At 41.4% G+C, this 10,596-nt stretch overlaps 1 long non-coding RNA gene across 1 annotated transcript; it reads right to left on the bottom strand.

Annotated features, from left to right (window-relative positions):
* Window positions 1-2,525: 2,525 nt before the first annotated feature.
* On the bottom strand, window positions 2,526-10,507 carry LOC126069631 (uncharacterized). Its single transcript, XR_007515985.1, has 3 exons — window positions 9,883-10,507; window positions 9,498-9,740; window positions 2,526-3,555 (listed from the first exon to the last, which is right to left on the bottom strand). It is a non-coding gene; the product is annotated as an uncharacterized LOC126069631 (long non-coding RNA).
* Between the last annotated feature and the right edge of the window lie 89 nt (window positions 10,508-10,596).

Raw genomic sequence — 10,596 nt, 5'->3', positions numbered from 1 at the left:
TAATTTCACACACAAGTAAAGTTTTCCTGAAGATAATTAAAAAATGCTTGAAGCAGTACATCGACAAGGAACTGCCAGAAGTTTAGGCCAGATGCAGAGGAGGATGTGGAATGAGGGACATCATTGCTGATGTCTGACGGATCTTGGCTGAAGGCAGAGAATACCAGAAAGATGTTTACCTGTGTTTTATTGACTATGCAAAGGCATTCGACTGTGTGAATCATAACACATTACGGATAACATTTTGAAGAATGGGAATTCCAGAACAATTAATTGTGCTCATGTGGAAACTGTACATAGAGCAAAAGGCAGTCATTCAAACAGAACAAACAAATATTGGGTAGTTTAAAATCAGAAAAGGTGTGTGTCAGGATTGTATCCTTTTGCCATGCTTATTCCATCTGTATGCACAGCAAATAATCCAAGAAGCTGGACTATATGAAGAAGAATGTGACATCAGCATTTAAGAAAGACTCATTAACAACCTGCGCTATACAGATGATATAATCTTGGTGGCTGAAAGTGAAGAGGACTCAAAGCACTTACTGATGAAGATGAAAGACCACAGCCTCAGTGTGGATTTTATCTCAACATAAAGAAAACAAAAATCCTCACAACTGGACTAATAAGCAACATCATGATAAACAGAGAAAAAATTGAAGTTGTCAAGGATTTCATTTTACTTGGATCCACAGTCAATGCCCATTGAAAGCAGCAGTCAAGAAATTAAATAATGTATTACTCCACTGGGCAAATCTGCTGCAAAAGACCTTTGTAAAGTGTTAAAAAGCAAAGATGTCACTTTGAGGACTAAGGTGAGCCTGACCCAAGCCATGGTATTTTTAATCGCCTCATATGCATGCAAAAGCTGGACAATGCGTAAGGAAGAACAAAGAAGAATTGATGCCTTTGATCATGCTGTTAGCAAAAACTACTGAACATATCATGGACTTCCAGAAGAATGAACAGATCTGTCTTGGAATATGTACAGCCAGAGTGGTCTTTAGAAGTAAGATGACGAGACTTCGGTCTCACATACTTCAGACTTGTTATCAGGAGAGACCAGTACCTGGAGAAGGACGTCATGCTTAGTAAGACAGAGCGTCAGCAAAAAAGAGGAAGACCCTCAATGTGATGGACTGACACAGTGGCTGCAACAATGAGCTCAAACATGGCAACAATCGTGAGGATGGCGCAGGACCAGGCAGGGTTTCATTCTGTTGCATATATGGTTGCTATGAATTGGAACTGGCTTGATTACACCTAACAACAACAAAAACAAATGATGGGAACAGACAGTGTCATTCAGGGAAAGTATGTAGAGGGACGAGAAGATGACTCAGGAGCATCTTCTGACATTTGTAAATCAGATAACAGAAGAACACGGAAAAAGGATGGTGAAAGTAGGTAGTGAGGAGAAAAATCAGGGCATTGGAATGGAATGGAATGGAATGGAACTAGATAACAGAATTTCAAAAACTAGAGAATGATGAGAGGAAATGTTTTCAATGTTTCTGAAAAACCTGGTAAGTTGAAAGTACCCAAAACCCAGTGCCATCGATTCCGACTCATAGTGACCCTACAGGACAGAGTATAACTGCCCCATAGAGTTTCCAAGGAGTGCCTGGCAGACCTGAACTGCCAACCCTTTGGTTAGCAGCCATAGAACTTAACCACTATGCTACCAGGGTTTCCATTGAAAGTACAGTGGTCATGAAATTTGGGAATAGGGAGCTCACTGGTGTCCTGACAAGAGCAGTGTTAGTGGCCCGAGGAAGGCAGAAGCCATACTGGGGTGTTAAGGAGTAAATAGAAGGTGAAAAAGTGCAGTCACCTTTTTCAGGAAGTTTTGCTATGGAGAGCAGAGAAATGGGTCTATATATAATGGAGAAAAGGACAAGAGTTTTTTTTTTTTTTAATTTTTAAATGAGAAGATAATAAAATGTCATATGTGTGATAGGAAAGATCCAGTAGAGAGAAATTGTTCATGGGTGTGTTGGGGGTGGGTGGGAAGTAACTGGGAGAACACAAGTCAGTGAGGTATAGGGGATCCAGAGCCCACATGAAGCTGGGTTTTTGGTGTATGTGTGGGTGGTGGGGTGCTTCCTTCATCAAATCAGGAGGGAAGATAGGGATGATAAATGTCCTGCCAATCTGAAATGCTCTGCCAACTTTCAGTCAAAGAATTCAAATCAGAAAACTTTGATTTGCCAAAGGAACATGTCCTCCCACAGCAGTGCAGTGATGGCAAGCAACAATGTGACACAGGATTCCAAACCAGCAATAAGTGCACTCAGGGCAATTAAAGTCATGCAAAATGTGATTAGTGAGATGTTGCTAAACTCTCGTAGGTTGTATCATTTCAAGATCTTAAGATGTATTTTGAAAAACAAGCTAGACTCAGTATTGGACAGCAACTTCCTAATGAGATACATGGAAATTCATAAATAAGAAATATAATAAATTATAAACACCCTGCTATCCTCAAAAGATAGTCATGCTGAGGTGAACGTATTAAAATAGAAATGTCATTCTGAAAGTATTTTCTGCGTTGTAAGAGAAGACAGAACTTAGGAATTTCAGATCAGGGCAAAATTATAGCGCCTTTAATATAGTAATATGTATCTAAACTGTGCTAAGTATAAAAATGGCATCATGGCACCAGACCTCATTTAACTTCACAGGAGAGCAGGAGAATCAAGATCAGCATCAGCTCAAGGCTGATTCCTATGAGGTGGAAACCAAATGCACCTTTACCCTCCAACCTTTTTACCAATTCTGACAACAGCATCCCTCCCACAGTACTCTCTACTTTCTGCTGGGTTGGCTTATTCGGTAATTTGTTGCAATGACCACACAGAACTCACAGATCATACTCACAGTTCAAGGGTTTACTAAAGAAGTAACAGGTTATAATTTAGGATTAGGAACAATTTAGGATACAGCCCTTCAGTCAGGATAGCTTCTAGGTGGTACCCACAAGCAGGCCTCTCTCTCTTGGCCCCTTGGCCCCCTTGGCCTGTCCTCTGCCCTCCTTGGGCAAGTGTTAAAAAGCTCTTTAGCTCCCAGAGGCACCCCACTCTGCCAGTAAACCTCAGGTTCAAAGGCACTCAGCTCTTTTGCTCCGTGGGTGAGTGGCTCCGCCAAGCAAGCCTCCTGCCCAAAGGCGCTCAACTCTCTTGCCCCATGACTTGGAGAACCTAGTTCCACCAACAAGTATCTGGAGGCACCCCATTTCACCAGTAAGCCTTCTGCTCAAAGGTGTTTAGTTCTTTCACACCTTGGCTCAGCATGCCCATTGTAGCCATCTTGCTCTGTGAGCTGGAAAGCCCATGGCACTGTCCTATACCAGTCTCCTGGTTCTGCTGTTGCCATTTCTCTGCTACCCTTCTCCCAGTCTCACACCTTCTCCAGTGTTACAGCTCTCTCTGTCTCCTGGGTCTTGGAGGTTCTCAGCACGAGGACCCTGGGTCCAAAGGACACGCTGCGCTCCTGACTCTTCTTTTGTTGGTAATGAGGCCCCCCTCTCCACTTCTGGGATCAGATCCTTTAAACCTAGTAGGATGGCAAAATTAACCAATCCCCTTGTTAGAGTTCCATACATCTTATTTTCATGGTACTACCCCCACCAGCGTTCCATGCACATTATCTGCATTATTAGCAGGCTGTCCAATCCCCTTGGTGGGCCACAAGAACTTATTTGCATAGTCCCACCCAATCATTTTGTGAGAGTCACAAAGACTATGTCTAGGAAGGCCATATCGAGTAATTCACTGCACTACACTAAGAAATGTCTAATATTAGACATTTAAGAATAGTATACCAAGTTATATATGACAAAGAAACAAAATAGAATTAATCCCACAATTAATCACCACATCTTCCTCTTCTAAAATTATTCAACTGCCTGTTTCATTACCCACATTCTCTGCCTCTCATTCTAAATGGAACAAGATTCCCTGATCTTATCAGAAGCCAAAATCACCTTTGAGCTCTGGATCCCAACATTTTTACCATTCAAGGAATGTCCCCCTCCATTATCCCCTCTCCCGATGCACCGTAAATGTTTCCCTTTCATTTGGTTAATTCTCACCAGCATAGAACATTAATTTAACATTTCTAGAATTTCCTGTCTTTAAGGAAACTCTCCTAAACCCATGTCCCTCTTAATCTAGAAAATTGATTCATTTCTCAGTACGACTCTCCCTTGAACTCAATAAAACAAGGCTTTGATCCCTATTCCATTGGAACTGCTCTTGTCAAAGTCACCAGGGGCCTACATGTCACCATATTCTCCATGCTTATTTTCATTATACTTGATCTCTCAGCAGCATTTGACATAGCTGACCATTCTTTCTTTCTATTAGGTTGAACCATATGAAATTCTGTTTTTGTAGGCCTAAATGATTTGACAACTTCATTTGGCTCAATGTAATAGTCACACTTCTTTTTCCCTTGACTTACATGATTCCAGTGACCACTTTTATTCCTACCTCAATGTCTATTCCTTGTCAATGGCATTCCTACCTTCACCTTCTTTAACTCTCTGTGGCCCTCTTTAGTACTCTAGCTATAAACTCCCTTCAGGTCTTATCACTTATTCCCATGATTTAAATACCTTCTGCTTTAGTTAGCTAGTGCCGCTGAGAAGCCATGGTGGTGCAGTGGTTAAGTGCTTGAATGCTAATTGAAAGGTCGGCGGCTTGAACCCACCAGCTGCTCCTCAGGAGAAAGAGGTGGCACTCAGCTTCCATAAAGATTACAGCCTCGGAAACCACATGGGGCAGTTCTTTTCTGCCCTACAGGTGGTCACTATAAATTGAAATTTACTCAAAGGCAATGGGTAGTACGGTTGTAACAGAAATACCATGAGTGGGTGGCTGTAAAGGACAGACGTTTATTTTGTCACAGTTCAAGAGGCTAGAAGTCTGAATTCAAGGCACCAGCTACAGGAAAGGCTCTCTCTGAAGGCTTTTGGGAAAGATTCTTATCTCTTTCAACTTCCGTAGTGCTGGCTGCTTGGTTCCCTGGCAATCTATCTTCCCCAATCTGTGCTTGCTTCTGCGTCTAATCTGCTTTTTTTATCACTCACAAGTGATTAGGTTTAGGATATACCCTTACTGATATGACCTCATTAACATAAAGAAGAAAAGCCTCTTTCCAAAGAGAATTATAGCTGCAGGTACAGGACTTAGGATTCCAACACAAATTTTGGGAGGAATTAAATCCATAAGATCTTTGCGTTGATGACTCATATTTGTATCTCAAGACTTCTATCCTCATAGGAGATTCACCTACTCTACTACTTATCCAACATCTCCTCTTGTTGCCTAATATCAGGAAAAACAAACTCACTGCCACCAAGTCCATTCTGACTCATAGCAACCCTATGGGACAGAGTAGAACTGCACCACTGGGTTTCCTAGCCTGTAATCTTTAAGGGAAAACCAAAACCCATTGGCATCAAGTCTATTCCGAGACTGCCAGGTCTTTTCTCCCTTGGAGCTGCTGGTGGGTTTGAACCACCAAACTTTCAGTTAGCAGCAGTGCCACCAGGGCTCCTTTATTACTAACTAGGGTTATTTTATTCATTTATTTGTTTACATGTTTATTGTCTGCCTATACCCATTAGAACGTAAGCCCCATAAGAGCAAGAGTTTATCTTTGTGTTCTCTACAGAATCTTTAGTGCAGATGTTTGCTGATCAACTAAACAGATGAAAAAATCCAAGCAATTTAATTTGGTTTTAATGCAAACATCAACTGCATCTCTCTGTAAAATTTCATCTTGATACTCTTCCTTTCCTCTGCAGAAAATTGTCAGAATTCTCTGTGGAGAAGGATGTAAAAGCTGTTTAGATATTTCACTTTCTTTGTCTTCCTTATCACAAAGTTTCCAGAAAATATAAAAGGAGCCCGATAATCTTGTATGGGGCCTGCTGGGTAAATCCAGTAATCCTCTAATAATAGCTATTCCAGGATTAATTTACAATGTAGACATAGCATTCACCCCAAAAATATTACTTTTGACTGAATATACTTATGATTTTTCAATATAGTTACCTTGAACATATGTTCAGTGTAACAACTCTTCAACAAATATTTGAAAGGAGCCTGCTGGGTGCCAGGCAGTGTCCTAAGGGTTGGTGATACAGCAGTTAACAAAAGAAACAAGTCTCTGTTCTTATATACAATGGTGATAAGTGCTAAGAAGGAGACGAAAACTAAAGCAGAATACGGGTACAGATTGTGATGGAGGGGGGAAAGTGACACTTTATATAAGGTGGTAAGGTTGATCTGAGGTCTTCATTGAACAGAGACTTAAGGTAAGAAGCAAAACTGTGTGGCTATCTGGGGTAAGAGTATTTTCAAGCAGAAAGAATATCAAGTATAAAGGATCAGGAACAACAAAAAGCCAGGGGGTCTGGAGCAGAGACAGCAAGTGATAGATTAGTATCAGAGAGGTAATCTAAGATGTTGGATTATACTCTTTTACTTTAAATTATTTTCAGGCAAAAATTTATATTTAGTAAAATGTACAGGTCTTAAGTAGACAAATAAAATATAGAATATTTCTATCACCCCAGAAAGCTCTCTCATGGCCCCTTCCAATTACTCCTATTCCCATAGGCAATCGTTCCAGCTTTTGTCGCCAGAGATTAGTTCTGTCTGTTGTGAACTTTGCACGAATAGAATCATACAATATGCACTGTTTTGTGTCTAACTTCTTTTGCCCCACATACTGTTTTTTTCAGATTCATCCTTGTTGTGTGTATCAGATATTCATTTTTCTTTATTTCTCTGTGGTATTACATTGTATGACTGTATCGTAATTTGTTTATCCAATCTCTTGTTCTTAATGGATATTTGGTTTATTCCCAGTTTTGACTATTGTGAATGAAGCTGCCATGAACATTTCTGTTCAAGTCTTTACGTGGACATATGTTTCTATTTCTTTTGAGTAAATACTTAGGATTGATATTTTGGCCTTAAAGGACAGATACATGTTTAACTATGTGAAACTGCCATATCATTTTTTTCAAATTGGTTGTGCCATTTTACATACCTACATGCAATGTATGAGCTTTCTACTTGTTTCATATTGTCCTTGTAAGTTTAGCTGTTGTAGCGGGTATGAAGTGCTATTTTTTTTGCGGATTTATTTGCATATGCCCGAAAATTAGTGCTGTTAAGCACTTTCTTATGTGCTTGTTAGACATCTGTTTATCTAATTTTGTGAAGTGTCCATTAAGTCTTTTCTCTTATTTTTAATTGGATCTTTTTTTTGTCATTATTGATTAGTAGAAGTCCTTTATATATTGTGGTTTTCTGCCTGGTAGTATAGTGTCTCCCCTATGGCAGATCCTCTCTGATGAGCATTACCATGCTCACCATCACACTTGGTACTTACAATACCTGCTTTAGGATTTTTTTTTTCCTCTTAATTCCAACTGGGTTTTCTTGCAGTCTGTTTCTATGTACTGGAGGATTCTGAATAGAAGAGTGATATGCTCTGAAATTGTTTCTCAAGTATCACTCTGTCATGTGGTGAATAGACTGTAGGGGTACAAAAGTCAAAGAATGAACACTATTTATGAGGATATTGTTATAATCAGTTGTGGGATGATGGTGGTTTGCTCTTAGGTGGTAGCACTGAGATAGTTTGAAGTGGCTGGTCTTGCTGATGGATTGAAGAGGTCAGGAAAAAGGAATAAAGGATAAACTCCTGGTTATTGTACTCAGTGACTAAAATGGAGATGTCATTTGCTGAGATGTTAATTTGAGAGGAAGCATGTTTGAGGAAGGTCAAAACCAAGAGTTCCATTTGGTCAAGTTGAATGTGAGACATCTATTAGATATCCAAATGGAGATGTTGAATAGACACTTGTATATGAGTCTGGAATTCAGGGATAAGGTCCTGGATAATATAAATTTGGAAATCAAAGACATTTAAAGTCAAAGGTCTTAAGAGAATAGATGTGAGGACTGAGCTCCGGTGTATTCAAATGTTTAGAGGTCTGGAAACTGAAAACCTGGGGAAAGAGCCTGAAAACAAGTGGCCAATGAGGTAGAAGCAGAATCAAGAGAACTAGGAGCCCAACTGAAGAATACGGTTCAAAAAAAGGAGGGCTTGATCAACTTGGTCAAATACTGCTAACTAGAGAACGTGAAAAACAAGCCTTTGTTGCATTAAGGCACTGATATTGGGAGGTTGTGCTGCAGCATATTAATGTATTAATTGATAGTATGGTATACTAACTTCTCAAACTGCTTGGAATTTAAATTCTGAAAGTAACTGCTTGATTTTAAATAACTAATTGGTAAAGTTCTTAGGAGTCTTATATGAGATTATTTTGGGCATTTTATCCATAATAGTGATTTTCTCAATTAGGAAACTTATTTTCTACTAGTCATTATAATACCTGTTTATGGGGTCTTAGGAAACCCTGGTGGCATAGTGGTTAAGTGCTACAGCTGTTAACCAAAGGGTCAGCAGTTTGAACCCACCAGGCGCTCCTTGGAAACTCTACAGGGCCAGTTCTACTCTGTCCTATAGGGTCGCTATGAGTCGGAATCGACCCGATGGCACTGGGTTTGGTTTTTTCGGTTTTATGGGTTCTTATTCATTGACTCTTTCCAATCATTGACTCTTTCCAATAATATTTATAAAACTTACCTTTATAACTCTGGAAACCCTGGTGGTGTGGGGTCTAAGTGCTATAGCTGCTAACCCAAAGGTCGGCAGTTCAAATCCACCAGGCATTCCTTGGAAACACTTTGGAGCAGTTCTACATTGAATTGGAATAGATTCAATGGCAACAGTTTTTTTTTTTTTTATTACTCTAATAATTAGATTTCTGAAAAGAGTAATTTATCAGTGAGATGTGCATTCATGGTCCTTTTCTAGCATAGTGATGCACTGGCACACAGTTTACACTCAATAAATGTAACTATGCCTGTCATACATCTTATTAACGCTATTTAATGTGCTATTACCACAAAGACTGCACCATTAAATTAGACTGCCAAAGGCCAATTTCAGGTAGCACAGTGCATAAGTCAGAAACCTATTTAAAAATTCTGAGCAGAATGAAGTATGTTGATTCAGGACCACCACAGAAAATTGTGTAGACGGAAAGGTACTTGTCAAAGTGGCCTGAAGTCCAAGTCAGTCTCTGATCTCTAAACTGCCCTGTTTCAGAACGCCTTAACAGCTCAGAAGGAAAGAACATTTTCCTAACTGGTGTACCCAGAGGAGGCTCCTTTTGTAATCAGTCGGCAAGGTCGGGGTACCTTTCTATTATTAACACAGAGGTCCACCTGCATATTGGAGACCTTGCAAAGGAGTGATAACTGCAAATACACCATTTTGGTTTGAATGGGTTCAGAAAACAGAGTTTTAAATAGCATCTCTCAAAGTCTCATAAGAAACCACAAAACAGACTGTTTTCAGTAGCTTGGGTACAAGAGAGAAGGAAAGGCAAAAGATGATCTTACCGGTTGCAGTGGTGTCGATTCTGACCCATGATGACTCCATGGGTGTCACAGTAGAACTGTGAAGTAGATCACTAGGCCTTTCTTCCCAGGCGCCTCTGGGTAGACTCAATCGTCAACATTTGGGTTCACAGCTGAGGTCACCAACAGGGATTTCAAAGATGGTCTTAGCATTCTCAATTGGGGGCAAATTTACCCGTTTGGGGAACATTTGCTCCTAACCCCAGTTAATTATAGTGTATTAGTCTGTAGAGAAAAGAAGATTGTTTTATTTGAAGGTGATGGTTCCTACACATTTAAAAACAGAAATCCCCAGTTTCAATATAAAATTCAGGTTTATGTTTTTAAGTCTCTTTTTATGTCTTGCAGTTCACAATGCAAGTCGTACCGAAAATTAGGTCGAGGTAAAGGTAGGCCAAGATGTCAAAGCCAGTATCAGTCATATTGTGTTCTGTGGGACTAAAGCACGAAATTCTGAGCTTTGGATGGCGCCCATAAATAAGCATCAAATTCTAGTGCGCTTCTTAGGGTGCCTTATCAGTCTGTCCTAAGAAACTGCACGCACACCGCCTCTGCACAAAGCCAACAGGTAACGCGCGTCCCAGCAGATTCGTCTAGGCACTCTCATGTCCCCAAGCATAACCCTAAACTCCACAGAACACCGTTCGTCTGAAAGGAAACGGAGTGCCTCGAACCGCTCTATGGACGGGAGCACCAGTACAAGAACAACACGGGTAGCCGAGGCAGGTCACTGGTCTGCTAGGCACGGAGTGTGAAGAGGTGAGGCGCTCTGAGGTCAGTCCGCGTGCCCGGCGGACGGGGCCGCGCGCAGTGAGCTGCGCCGAGGTCAAAGCTGGGAAGGCTGGAGGGGGCGGTCCGGGACTGCGGGCGCAGGCGCTCACCCGCGCACAACCGCCCGGCCGCCCAGCCCTCGGCGGCGGTCCGCCCTCTGCTGAGGCGGGGAGAAGGCGCGCGAGCCGCGGCCGCGAGGACCGCCCCTTCGCCTTCCCGAGCGGCAGGGCGGGCGGGCTGCGCTGAGAGGCGGGGCCGCCGCGGCCGGCTGTATCTGTGCCTCGGCGGCCTCGGAGCTCGCAAACGCTAA

This window comes from Elephas maximus, chromosome 2 (genome assembly GCF_024166365.1).
Source record: "Elephas maximus indicus isolate mEleMax1 chromosome 2, mEleMax1 primary haplotype, whole genome shotgun sequence".
Lineage (NCBI taxonomy): Eukaryota > Metazoa > Chordata > Mammalia > Proboscidea > Elephantidae > Elephas > Elephas maximus.
Note: the sequence above shows the minus strand (reverse complement) of the source record. Positions and strands in the feature narration are given on the sequence as shown.